This window comes from Nomascus leucogenys, chromosome 7b, assembly GCF_006542625.1.
Source record: "Nomascus leucogenys isolate Asia chromosome 7b, Asia_NLE_v1, whole genome shotgun sequence".
In the NCBI taxonomy this organism is placed as follows: Eukaryota; Metazoa; Chordata; class Mammalia; order Primates; family Hylobatidae; genus Nomascus; species Nomascus leucogenys.
Window position 1 is genome coordinate 107247744 of NC_044387.1, and position 15006 is coordinate 107262749.

Here is a 15006-nt window from a genome sequence, read left to right on the forward strand (position 1 = left end):
TACATTTTGATATATATTTACATGTTTATATTTTACGGATAGATGCTAACTGAATTATTTTAAAGACCAGGTATATATTCCTTAAAATAGTGTCAGAAACTTTTGACCCAATAGTTCAATTTCTGGATATCCAGTCTAAAAAAATTCAAAATCTAGGCAAACATTTTGATTGTTACTAATGCTATTTGTAACAATGGGAAGCTACGAACTCTGAATACCTGATTGTATGGAAGTATTTAACTATGGTACACTGGACTATTGAGCTATTGATCCACTTAGAGAATATTTAGAATATAAGCTCCTTGAGGAAGATAATCTTGTATAGTTTATTCTCTCCCATATCTCCAGTGTGAAAAAGTGTTCATCATATACATGCACTCCACAAGTAGTCATGGAATTGATGCCCCCAAATAGGGGGCTTAGCTCAGGAGGGTTCTTGGCTTTGCCCGGGAAAGAATTCAAGGACATGCCAGTAGTGTTAGCAATTTTTATTGACTGGTACTGCTCCTAGTGGAGCAGGGCTAACTCTTAGGCAGTGGGCCCAGAGTCAGCAACATATGGGCTGTTGGCAGCTATATTTACACTCACTTTTACACACTTCAATTCTGTGCAAACTCAGGGGCAGGTTAATGCAAATTGAGGAGTGGGTTATTTAGGATGTTCCAGGAAAGGGATGGTAACTTCCTGGTGGCAGCCATAGAAGGGATGGTAACTTCTGGTTTGTTGCCGTGGCATTTGTAAACTGTGATGGTGCTGATGGAAGTGTCTTATGCAACTAAGCAATGAGGGCAGCCAGGGATCAGCCTCTCTGCCATCTGTTGGTTTCTGCTGATTTCTTCAGTTTCTCCTCTCTGGACCAGATCCTGTTTTGGTCAGCAGGGTTATGACCAGAAAGCAAATCTTGCTGGTCTCTTACCTCAGAATGAATGTGTATTTCATTATTAGCTAACTTTTACCGAGCTAAGCTTAAGTAGGTGCCTGGCATTGGTCTAAGTGCTTTAAATGCATTAACCCTTTTAATCCTTACAACACAACCATAAGGTAGCTAAAATTATTAGCTTCACTTTACAAATGAGGACAGTGAGACACCGGAAATCAAAGAATTTGTTCAGGGTTGTACAGCTATAAGAGCTTTCGCTGGTGTTTGAACAGATACATGTTATTTTAGTGTCCAAGTTCTTCACAACTGGCTGGTTTGATAATGTATGCAAAAATGGTAATTTGAAAGAATAGAGAACTGTGTTCCAATCCTTTAACTTGGTTTTTTGGTTGAACTGTGAAATATTCTTTGGCATAACCAGAGAATTCCCTATGTCCAAACTATGGCTTATTATGAAGGATGAGGAAATGGTTTTAAAAAGCTGAGCCTGGCTGGTCACTGTGGCTCATGCCTGTAATCCCAACACTTTGAGAAGCCAAGGCAGGAGGATTGCTTGAGGCTAGGAGTTCAAGACCAGCCTAGGCAACATAGCAGGACCCTGTCTGTACAAAAAATTTAAAAATTAGCCAGCAGTAGTGGCATGTGCCTGTAGTCCCAGCTACTCTGGAAGCTAAGACTGGAGGGTTCCTTGAGGCTGGGAGTTTGAAGCTGCAGTGAATTATGATGGCACTACTGCACTGTAGCCTGGGTGACAGAGTGAGACTTTGTCTCAAAGAAAAAAAAAAAAAAAAGCAAGCTGAGCCAAATGGCTACAATTTTCTGAAATAATATGTTAATGTATTCCATATTTACCTCTTTCACAGCTGCCTGAGGTAAAAACAAAGCTACTATAGCAGAATCAAAGTAATGATTTACCGTCTCCCTGGCACACGCTATGGAAATCCCAACCAGCTCTAATTCTTTTCGATTCCTTTGGGAGATGCTCTTCAGGGAGACTCCATGAGGTGTTTGGATTTTCCTTTGGGGGATGCTGTTTGGGGAGACTCCATGAGGTGTTTGGATTTTCCTTTGGGAGATGCTCTTCGGGGAGACTCCATGAGGTGTTTGGATTTTCCTTTGGGGGATGCTGTTTGGGGAGACCCCATGAGGTGTTTGGATTTTTCTTCTGGGTCCTTCTTTCTCTTTGTTGTGAGTAATTCCGTGCAGAGGGCTCTGCTGAGTGGCACTGGCTGAGAGATCTTCCTGATGAGCCTCTGCCTACCAGGCCTCCCCTGGGCTTCCCGGCAGTTGTTGGTCCAACAATCCTGGGCAGTCTAGGGCATCACAATTCGGACCTTGACTTGAGCTACACTCTTGCAGAAATGAGAAAGCAGCGCTGTCTGGTCATGCTTTTATTTTTTTATTTTATTTTATTTTTTTGAGACGGAGTCTTGCTTTGTCACTCAGGCTGGAGTGCAGTGGTGCGATCTCGGCTCACGGCAACCTCCGCATCCTGGATTCAAGCAATTCTCCCGCCTCAGCCTCCCAAATAGCTGGGATTACAGGCGTGAGCCACCACACTCAGCTACTTTTTGTATTTTTAGTAGAGATGGGGTTTCACCATGTTGGCCAGGCTGGTCTTGAACTCCTGATGTCGTGATCCACCAGCCTCAGCCTCCCAAAGTGATGGGATTGCAGGTGTGAGCCACCGCACTCGGCCTGGTTGCACTTTTGTTCTGAATGAGATTGTAATAAGCAGCCTTGGGTTTTGGACATTGTTCTATCGCAGTTCCTTTCCCTAGGTCTTAGGCATGGGCCCACGTCGAATCCTAGGCTTAACTTCATGCAGGCTCAAACTGGGGTTCATGCTATGCTAATATCAAATATGTGCAAAGCAAAAATGATTGACTTTTTCAGATATTCTTGACAGTTTGGGAGGGTTTCAGTGTGCTGTCCCCTTAGAGTTGTGTAGGGTAGAAGCAGGAATATCTTTTCTCACCAATCATTAGGTTCGGGGCTGAGGCACCTATAATAAAAGGCAGATTAGCAAGAGAAAAACATACACATTTATTCAATATAAGTTTTATGTGATACAGAAGATTTCAGAATGAAGACCCAAAGAAACAGGAAAATGTATGTTTTTATGTTGAGGTTTGATGAACAGTGGGCTCCATGCAGAAGTTTGATTGGATAAGAGGTGTGCTCTCATGGTAGCAAACTGGGAAAACTTAGCAAGGCCTATTTGTTCAGATCCTTCTCTGTCCTCAGAAATAGGAACATCACTTTCCTCTGGGTATAGGAGAGTATATCTCTCATGAGAATTCGTTTATGGCCTGCATCAGGGAGGAGAGTGGGAGAAGGTCAGAGAGACCTTCTTGTTTCTGCTGTTTCCTCAAATACTAAAGCTGCCATATTTCAGGGTAGTGTGTCCTCAACTCCATAACTTGAAATGGAGAGGAAAATATTTCCCTCTAGAAAATTAAGCTGTAAGATCAACTTGTGAATTGATCATTTCTTGACAGGGAGAAAAGAAAATTACTTTTGAGTTTGCGAGACTCTAACTGCTGTGAGGGTGGTAATACATTAAAAAAACAGTAACAATTATCAATGAAAAGAGAGATTGGGCAACGATGGAAGACTAGAAAATGAAAATTAAAGAAATAATGGCGGCCAGGTGCGGTGGCTCATGCCTGTAATCCCAGCACTTTTGGAGGCCAAGGCAGATGGATCACAAGGTCAGGAGTTTGAGACCAGCCTGGCCAATATGGTGAAACCCCGTCTCTACTAAAAATACAAAAATTAGTTGGACGTGGTGGTATGTGCCTATAGTCCCAGCTACTCGGGAGGCTGAGATAGGAGAAATCATTTGAACCCGGGAGGCGGAGGTTGCAGTGAGCCAAGATCGTACCACTGCACTCCAGCCTGGGCAACAGAGGAAGACTGTGTCTCAAAAAAAAAAAAAAAAGAGAAATAATGGCAGAGCCAGCCAAGGACAAGGACAAGAGCCTTTGGTCAACAGACTTCAATTATTTCTATCCTATTAGCAAAGACATTCCTAATGAAGAAAGATTCCAGAATGTCTGTCTGCACAGACTATTTGACCCCACGGGCGGCAGCATACTATTTGTGAGATTGATGAGTCGGATTATCATGCCTAATGTCATGAAAAATTTAATTCAGGTGCTTCTTGTCTTTCTCATTCATGTACTTTCACATTACAACTCTTGTTACTGCTGCTACTACTATTAATATTTTTAAATGCTGAAGGCAATAAGCATTCATGTACATTATTTCATTTAACTCGCAGATCAATCCTTGGAGGTGAGGACTGTTGTCATAATTATCAGGGTGAAGAAGCTGAGGTTCAAAAATGTGAGTCCAGATTTGCATGACGATGTGTCTCTGAAAAAATAAGGGAGGATCGATGGGACATGAACTACTCTTATAAAACAACTAACTTCTCCTTTAGGGGTTAGGTGAATTACTAGCATTATGCATCCAATGATGTTCACGTAAGCCAAATAATCGCTGTTTTCCAAAATAAGATTTTATTTTCTTTTAATAAAATTGGATTTTTAAGGAATAAGTTTTACTTCTTTTGTTGGATGTTATTTATTGTTTTAATAACAGTAGAAAAATATATAGAGTATAAAAAAATCAAAAGTTGATTTACTATGGAAATTGAACTAATGTAGCTAAGATTTATGGTTTTCACCCTCGCAATTCCACATATTTTCCCATCTTTGGCTTATGGCTCCTTTTTGTCTCCACACACTTCATGATTCTTGTGTTCTGGGTTCCTGTACAAGGTTAAAATTGATTTTTTCAGAACTTCCAATAAGAATTTATAAAAGATATAACTCCAAAGGTGGCATTTCCAACTGAAGTGCTTAGCTTATATCTGTTAGTTTAATATCACGAACTCTTTTCTTTAGCACAATAATTTACTTCTTAACAGAGGATGTGTGGAGGACAAAAAGAATGCTAAGTTAAATGGTACCATTGCTGCCATTGTGTTCTTGAGACATTCATACTATATATGGAATGTAATAGCCACTATTGTTAACTCCAAAGTGCACTGATGTGAGGGAAGATCTCTTAACATATACTACAGTGGTTGTCCAAAATGTAAGCTTTATTTACTAAGTTATGTATCTACAACTTACTAACAGTAGAGCATATGATTGGCTGGGTGCAGTGGCTCACGCCTGTAATCCCAGCACTTTGGGAGGCCGAGGCGGGTGGATCACGAGGTCAGGAGATTGAGACCACGGTGAAACCCCGTCTCTACTAAAAATAGAAAAAATTAGCTGGGCGTGGTGGTGGCGCCTGTAGTCCCAGCTACTCTGGAGGCTGAGGCAGGAGAATGGCGTGAACCCGGGAGACGGAGCTTGCAGTGAGCCAAGATCGCGCCACTGCACTCCAGCCTGGGCGACAGAGCAAGACTCTGTCTCAAAAAAAAAAAAAAAAAAAAAAATAGAGCATATGATTTTCTCTTATTTTTACTGTTACTTTGGCTGCATTATTTGCAGCTGTTCAAGGTGTGTTCACTGTCCTCAATTTGATATCTTGAAAGGCTCCATACAGATTGTACTACATAAGTTCTCTCCTAATTCTATGCATTGCCAAATACTGGTCTCATGAGAGAGAAGCTTTCAAAAATCTAGATTAGCGCAACAGGTGCCTTCTTTATATATTCAAAATGTTTCTCAACTGATTTGTTTTTCGTTTGGCTGATTTCTCTTTTTTCTTTCCTTTTTTTTAAGAGACAGGGACTCACTGTGTCACCCAGGCTGGAGTGCAGTGGCGTGATCTCAGCTCACTGAAACCTCCACTTCCTGGGTTCAAGTGATTCTCATTCCTCAGCCTCTTGAGCAGCTGGGACTTCAGGTGCCTGCCACTACGTCTGGCTAATATTTGTATTTTTAGTAGAGAGGAGATTTCACCATGTTGGCCAGGCTGGTCTTGAACTTCTGGCCTCAAGTGATCCACCCACCTCAGCCTCCCAAAATGCTGGGATTATAGGCATGAGCCACCATGTCTGGCCAGCATGTTGCTTTCTATATAGGGTAACAATTGTTACTGTTGTTATGGTTACCTAATATGGCTTGGGGATTAAGGTGATTTTGGATTTAAATTCCAAAAATATATTTCTAAACTATTATGCAGTATTGTTAAGGAATATTCATAATCAGGCTTTAAATAAATCACTGTCAGCCTCTATTACTTCAGTGTGTGTATCTGCTTTTAGTTACTTGCAGGTCATCTTGGTAATGCCAGTGCCTAGGACCTGGCGTGTCCTAGGACCTGGCATGATAGGTGCTGCTAGAATGCCAACTGGCAGACTTGGGTTCACCTGAGAGCAAGATTACAGATGATCTGGAATCAAGTATTATGCAGCACCAGCAGTTTTCTTCTTGAATGTATCTTAGAAAGGACAGTTTGAAAGTCTTTCTTGGGAACTCTATAAAGAAAGCTACAGCATTAGTAAGCCCCATATATCTTAGGTCCTGTTTTATTATTTGCCGAGAAACTGAACAACATGTTAAAATAAACACTATCATACTCTCAGGAGTTTCTGCTGTTTCTTTAGAACTTTAAGGTAGGAGTGAGGATCTCATTAGACCCAGTGAGTTGGTTTCCCTATAGCTATTCTTGTACCAATGAGGAGACACGTAAGTAAACCAATTCCTAATTTCAGGAAATGTTTGTTCCAAAGTAAGATAGTCTTTGCTCAGTTTTTGCTCAACCAAGTTTTCCTGGCATCTTTTTGCTCTTCTCTCCCTTCCTTCAGTAGCTCCTAACCACTTAATGAGTTGAAGACTTCAGTCTGTCTTGAAATAAGGAAAGTTAGTATAATATTGTGGAATGTAAATTAAGTTTTTTTTTCCAACTTGGAAGATTGTTCTTTATTCTGGTATTGTACTCTTTTCACTATTTTATGGCTAGAACATCCTTTTCTAAAAAATATGATCATTGCTAAAATAATTTTTTTCTTTTCAAAATGTTCTTACCTGACCACAAGCTTTAAAGGTTGGCAACTGTACATTAATCCCCAAATTTATATTTCAATTCTTATTGATCTATGAAATTCAAAGTCTGGCAACCATAACTATTGACAAAACCTGTAACTGTTGTAATATTTACTTCCAGATTTCCTTGGGAGAGGACATACTTGGCAACAGCCACTAGAAATATTTTCAAGGATATGACAGATGATTTTTCACAACAGATTGGTGCTAAGTCACCACCTCTCAAGTTTTCACTTAACTGTTATCTTTTATCCAGCATTGACCCCTGCCACATGGTAATACATCACAGCTTTAGTACTTTCACATTTACTCTGAAGATAGTCACCACTTGGGTCAAACTCCAAGGAAAGAGGCTATCAGATTTGTTTGTCTTGTGGTTCTCATCTCATGTCAATGTGTGCTTTACAAATGCTTTTGCTTGAGCCTGAATATGACTCAAGCCACAAACTTAAGAGAAGTTTTGAACACCTTCTTTCAATTTTTAAGTAATTATCTGAATAGGAGTAAAACCAAGTTGAAGAATTTCACCACAAAGTTTACTTCTGAGTTGTGGTTTATGTTGAATTAGGGATATTTTTTTCTCTTTGGTTTTCAGGAGAAGAAGATTACCTGGTAAATCTAACTATGCAGAAAAAGGTGGGGATTTTCCATCTCAGACACTCCATTAGGATGGTGTTAGATCTTTTCTCCACCTAGCTGTTCAGTATAATGCACAATGAAACAAATAACATGCATAATTTTGCCAAATGCTAGTGTTGGAAGAGGACTCTTTTTGGTATGAACAAATTAGAATGAATTTATAAGGTCTGGGTAAACAATGTTATTTCCAAGTATAAAATGTAATTCCTAACTATAACAGGCAGAAGGGAGTTATCTAATCTCAATTTTCACATAGATATTAAAAGCACTAAAAGATTATTTTGTTTATACACCACTGTGCCTTATACATGGAAGGCAGAAAATAATATCTTTGAATGACTGGATGAATTCTGTTTCTATCAATCTCATTTACCAATGAAAACCCTATACAGAGTTGTATTATTTAAAATGATACATTATTTTCTGTCAATATGAAACTATAGTTTGCCATATGCTTGAAAGTCCATAGAGAAACAAATAAAACGTGATATGTTATCCATATTTCAAACAATTCTGAAGTTACTTTATTGTCAGAGTTAAATAATATTAGTTTGATATTCATCTTAATTTTTTCTGTAATTAACATTTAAAATACAGCTATGTGAATAGTAAATTTTGAAGTAAACTTATAATAATACAGTGTAGTCCTAGATACAAGCAACATTTTGTCTTTCAATTTTCTTTTCTATCCACAGTTTAGGGTCAGTGTCTAAAGTTACCACAAATCAAAAAGCAACATATTGAGTTAATTCTTAAAATCTGAGGTAGAGTATCATTGTGGAGTTATAGAATTAGAGAAAGAAGATCTGAGCTCTAATTCTGCTCTTTCTTCATAAAATAAGGCAGTCGAGACTGGGTGCTGTGGCTCACACGTGTAATCCCAGCACTTTGGGAGGCCGAGGTGGGTGGATTACTTGAGGTCAGGAGTTCAAGACTAGCCTGGCCAACATGGCAAAACCACATCTCTACTAAAAATACAAAAATGAGCTGGGTTTGGTGGCAGGCATCTATAATTCCAGCTACTCAGGAGGCTGAGGCAGGAGAATCGCTTGAACCCAGGAGGCAGAGGTTGCAGTGAGCTAAGATTGTGCCACTGCACTCCAGCCTGAGTGACAGAGCGAGACCCTGTCTCAAAAAAATAAATAAGGTTGTTGGACTACCATATCTTTAACATTTCTTCAGTTTCATGTTTCTCAGCTATAAGAATGGCATTTTTGAACATTAGATAAAAGGATAGTAAAAAGAGTGAAAGGTTCATTCAAAAATGTGAACATCATTTAACAGCTTTTGGACAACTTGTTGGATGAAGTATTTTGCATCTCACTAAAAAGTTTGACACCTCCTTCCTGAAACCTTCTCTATTCCTCTGCTAATTTGCAGAAAAATCTGCTTACTTTTTTTTTGTTTTTTTTTTGAGACAGAGTCTCGCTGTGTCACCCAGGCTTGAGGGCAGTGGTGCTGTCTCGGCTCACTGCAACCTCCAACTCCAGGGTTCAAGCAATCCTCCTGCCTCAGCCTCCTGAGTAGCTGGGACAATAGGCACGTGCCACCACGCCCAGCTAACTTTTTTGTATTTTTAGTAGAGACAGGGTTTCACCATGTTAGCCAGGATAGTCTCGATCTCCTGACCTTGTGATCCCCCTGCCTCGGCCTCCCAAAGTGCTGGGATTACAGGTGTGAGCCACCGCGCCCGGCCTGCTTACATTTTTTTATGGCACCTATAGGGCTTTATCCTTTATACTTTGAATGCAGTGACCTGTGCATATTAGTTATCTTCTCTCTCAAAGCACAAGTACTTTGCCACACCTTGTTCAGTTTTGTATTCTATGACAGTGCCTGACATAGTATCTTACACAGAATGCCAAATAAACATTTATTAAATAATTGGTCAGACCATTACAGAAGGTATTCTCCAGGGATTTACTAAACTATAACATTGAATTATTCAGTTATTCATTCAATAAACACTTGCTGAAGGTTTGCTGTATACCCCACACTAGATAAGGGCTGGAGGTATCAAGGTAAATACCGTTGCTGGAATTAAGGAGCTCCTGAAATAGTAGGCTGACATCTAACCAATGATTTGCCATATAACGTGATACATCAGCAGCATAGGATATGATAGTGTGTGGATCACGATAAAGATTTTCTAGACAAGAGGATGTAGTTTCTGAGCTAGGTATTAAGGCATTAACACGTGTTTATAAAGCACAGCGTCTCTGCAGAGGTAAGAACCAGCAAGGCATACCAGGGGCAGGGGTGGTGGGAGAGAGGCTAGAAGCAGCCAGGAGGGTCCAGAGGGAAGTTGGTGAGGGCAGAGACTGAATAACTATGGGCAGAGGTACAGTTGTAATTTGTTGGAAACAAGTGCTCAGTGTAGCCAAAAGAAACCTGCCCTTTGACAGAAAATTCCTCCTCAGCAAGGCACCTTTACTTCTGCAGAAGGGTGCTGCTTGCACCTGTTACAATCACAAGAGCACACCGAACAAAGGAAGGAAGGGGTTTTTAACCCTAACGCAATTCCTGTTTCTGTGTCCTTCCCCTATTGGCTGGGGTTGGACAGCACAATCTAAGCTGATCCCGATTGACTTAAGTTTAAATTTTCCCAATAGGGTAAACTCGGGTTTTAAAGGGGGGTGGAGGGGAAGACAAAGAAGAAACGGTTAGGCTTAACAGAAGAGGGGGTAGGATTGTTTACAACTTATGACCAGGAGGTTGAGTCTTTGAAGAGGAACTCAGTTGTCCCAACAGAGTGATGGAAGCCAATGACAGGTTTTAAACAGGAAGAGTATCACCCCTCCAGTAGCGCCGTGGATGACGGTTTAGGGTTGAGAGATTCCAGAGGTGGGAAGACCTACTTGGGCAGACGCTTCAAAAGTCCAGGCTAGAGCTAAGGGAGAGCTGGGCCCCCGTGGATGTCGGAGGTGACCAAAGGAAGCAGATGGTTACTCACCTGCTTGTTGTCCTGACACAGAAGACTGTAGCTTTACATTCGTATTAACTGGGATGGATTCTTTCTAGAAAAACATTAGAACTTAAACCTGAAAATTATGGCCAAGAAGATTAATAGAGAAGTCCAAAAGTTATGTACACAAGAGGGAAAAAAATGGGAAAAAGAAAGGCATAACTATATCCTTGTTAATTGGGTTTTGGAGCGTGGTAAAAAGCTTCCTTACTGTTTTGCATATGTCAAATCTGTCATAATACAATTTTTCTGAACTAATGAAAACATCTTTCTCTTTAGTTGACTTTATTGGACACGAGCTGAATTATCAGTGTCAACATTTTTGTTGTTGGTGTATGCATTTGTTCATGACAGATTCATTTCACCTTGTGACTATAAGAAAGAACATTCACAGAAACCTTTCTCAGGGGAGGCAGGGTGAGCTTGCATAGTAGGTAAGTTTTAACAAGCAGCCTACAAGAGGAGAGGGGATAAAAGTTTAGTAGGTTTGAAAATAGAAGGCAAGTGTAGGAAGTGGAGCACAGAGCTGTGTGTGTTCTCCGTGGTGGTTTCTGCATAAACCCTGGGCAGAGACACTCTCCCCTTCCCGGGGAAGAAATGGAGAAGACAGACATGGAGCTTGGTCCACTGGAACTCAAGCGAAACTGCCCTTTACACAGAAGACCCAGAGAAAGTGTTATTTGAATAAAATTTATGTAGGATTGTGTACAGGATTTTAAGTTTTAAAGACAAAATACAAGGTCATACTGGAAATGAACAAATAACCATCGATCCTACACTTCTCAAACTTTATTAAATGAAACTGCTTAGTTTTCTAAAAAAAAAAATCTATTGATTACTGCTAATCAGATAGTGAATTTTTTTCTTTAAGCTAATAATGGAATTCTATATTTAAATAAATTACTTATAGCTATTTCTTTTATTACCAGTAATTGGCAAAAATAATAATAAAGAAGCATCTTATATCCCTTATATATATTAACTATTATGGAAATTTAAGATATATACAAAAGTGGATACAGCATAGTAAACCTTAATGTGTCCATCCTCCAGTGTAAACATTTATTATTTCATTACAATCTAGTTTCATTTTACCCTCCCTTACTCCTTCCCTTATTATTTTTTATTTTAGTATTTAAATTATTTGTTATTATTTTGAAGTAAATCCTAAGCATCCATTATCATTTCATCCTCAGAATTTTAGCTGTGTCCCTAAAGATGAAAATTCTTAAAAAAAAAACATAACCACAACAATATCTTTATGCCAACAACAATACTTTTATGGCATTTACAGATTAACAATAATTTTTTTATTGTATATCTAGCCAAGCCTCACATTTCTAATTCTCTTAAAGGTCATGAATATATTTTTGTTTGTTTCAGTCTAGACCCAAATAAGGTATACACATTGTAATTGCCTGCTTTCTTCGTCTTTATTAATCTTTAGGTTCTACTTTACTTCCCTTTTCCCCTTGAAATTTACTTTGTTAGGAAACCAGATGGTTACCCTGTAAAGTTTCCACCAATCTGGAGACAGGGAGTTGCTGTCCCATCAAGCGATTTACCTTGTTTCTTTGCTGTCTGTGTTTTCTGTAAATTGTATATAGGGATAAGATCAAATCCAAGTTCATTTTTTTTTTGGCAAGATTTCTTCATAGGTAAACTTGTGTTCTTTAATTAGGAAACCTAATTAAACACAACCTCTGGTGTGTTGTCTTGCTATAAAGATAATGCGGTTGCTGCACAATGCTTAGATCTTCTTGTACACATTATGATTTTAAAGGTTGTGATGTAAAAGCTATTCAAGTGGATAATCTCAACAACCAAAATTTGTCCAGAAGGAGTAGATGTTACCTGAGATTAACAACAACAAAAACACTTTTTAAAAAACCGTGAATGCAAATAATTCCTAATGACTACATCAAAAACTCATATCATTTATCCAGATAACATGCCAAGAATCTGCAAGCACCTTGACAAGGAAACTTCTTCATATGTAATATAAATCACCAATTGCTACCTTATTTAAAAACTGGATGATGATAACAGCTCTGTGACTCCATAAATTTGAGTTTCTAATATTATGCAGAAGAACATAAAACCTGTTTATGCATTATAATGCAGCAATAATGTATCTTTGCAATCATTGGCATAACTAAATCCACTAACTTGCCTGTAGCATGCATAATGACAAGTTTGCAAAATGCTCAGAATTTTAAATTTTGATTCACCTACAGTTCAGATCCCTGCAGCAATTAAAGAAAAAACACACATATCAAAGCAACAAATCCTTCTAACGGAGCAAGATACCGTTTTCAGGGAGAGTGTTTTCACGTGCCCTTTGAGGCTCTAGCAAAACCAGAGTCAAATAGGTAGATATACCTTCATTAATCATTTTGATCAGGACTTATTTTGATATAAAGAAGATGTGGAGGTAAAACATTTTGATCAGGACTTAAAATATAATCCACATCTTCTTTAAAATAAAGACTCACAGAAATTCAACAAAACACATGTTTAGTTTAAGCTGCCCCATGGGTTTTTTCCATGCTTTTGGCTACTTTTGTGGATACAAAATATGAAGTGAAGAAATGAGACATTTATCAGAATCAGGAATTGGCAAACTTTCTGTAAAAGTCTAGAAAGTAAACATTTGAAGCTTTGCAGGCAATTTGGTCTCTGTCACAGCTACTCAACTGTGCTATTGTATCAGGAAGGCAGCCTTAGACAATATGCAAATGAATGAGCAAGGATGTGTTCCAGTAAAACTTTATTAAAACAGACAGTGGGCCAGTTGCAGCCTGTGAGTCACAGTTTGCCGACCCCTAATCTGGTTAATTTAAGACAAATCTTATTGTCTATTGGAGAAAGTATTTTTTTTTCTCTAAATAATTGAGGTTGGTAGCCCCCATTAATTAAGTTCAACCGAAGGTAGCTTAATTCTCCTCTTGATTTGGTATGTGTAGACACAGGTTTTGTTATATTTTTAAAGCAAGACCTTTAAGAAGGCCAACCACCTGCCTTAGTTTATTAGAATTAATGAGGGATAAGAATGGATTGTCCTATGTAGAACAAAAGAAATCTTCCAGAAGAGGCTTAGTACTTGCAGGAAGCCTCGTACATTTTCACTTCGTTTTATAAATGAGCCCACTTCAAAGTTGAAGAGACACCAGAGAAAAGAGAGTAAGAAGAAAAGAATGTATTTGTCAAGGCTGGAAATCAATCATTAACTGTAACATTAAACATGAACTTTGTATTCCTGTTGCTTCAAACAACAACAGCAAAATCTCACAATTCATTTGAAGTTGACAACTCACTTTGAAGAAGTTGTATAAATTGTTCCATTGTCTGAAATTAAAAAGAAATGTCAATATATCTTACATTTGTTTACAATGAACTTTTGTTATAACACTGGTTATTCAGTTGTATAAAATAATTATGTGTTACAAAGATAATTCCACAATCTCAAGGATTTAAAAATACATTTTAAGATATAACATTTAGGCTGGCATGATCCCAGCACTTTGGGAGGCCGAGGCGGACGGATCACCTGAGGTCAGGAGTTTGAGACCAGCCTAGCCAACATGGCAAAATTAGCCAGGTGTGGTGGTGCGTGCCTGTAAACCCAGCTACTCGGGAGGCTGAGGCAGGAGAATCGCTTGAACCTGGGAGACAGAGGTTGCAGTGAGCCAAGATCCCACTACTGCACTCCAGCCTGGGTGAAAGAGTGAAACTCTGTCTTAAAAAAAAAAAAAAGATATTTAAACCCAAATGAATGTGTTCCAAAAGGGAAAAATATTATTTGTTTCAGCCTCATATTTAAAAAAATATGTATCTAAAATTTGTGTTAAATTTTTCAAGGTTAGTTTTTGTCATTCCATGAATCAGGCAGAATCTAAATCAAGGCAACTTTTTATTGCATTTTTAAGTTTGTAGGGAAATATAATCCAAACTCAGTAGTGGATGTACTAGGATAATACATTGTAAGTTGTGATCAGTTGTGACTAATTGAAACTGAGAGATTTATATGGAACTGCACTTATTAGGGCAAAGCTATTGTCTTCTTTTCCAGGTAGCAAAAATATGTTTTTAAAGCTTACACTTGTTTCCAAAGGACATTTTCTGGAAAGTTGTCCACGTTGTTTTTCTAACGTTGCAAAGACAATTTGCAAACACTCAACAAATTACCTAACTCTTGCAGTTTGCATTTTCCCCATTTCTATGAAGCGTCAAGTGTTGAAAATTCCTCTACAGTCCATAGGCATTTTGTTCTGGCTCCAAAGAAAATTATACTTTTGAAACATAAGGAAAGATTTTACAATGTGTATCTTTTCTTTCAAATGAGGCTTGACTTTTAAGCTTGATGTTTGAAAACTTGAAGATGGACGACATTGATAAATGATACTTTCATATACAGAAGGAAGAAAAGGAATTGGAGAACAAGCTTATAACTGCTGTTTGTAAAATCTGCTAATAAGCCTGCTAATGGGAGACAGATTAAGGAATGTATT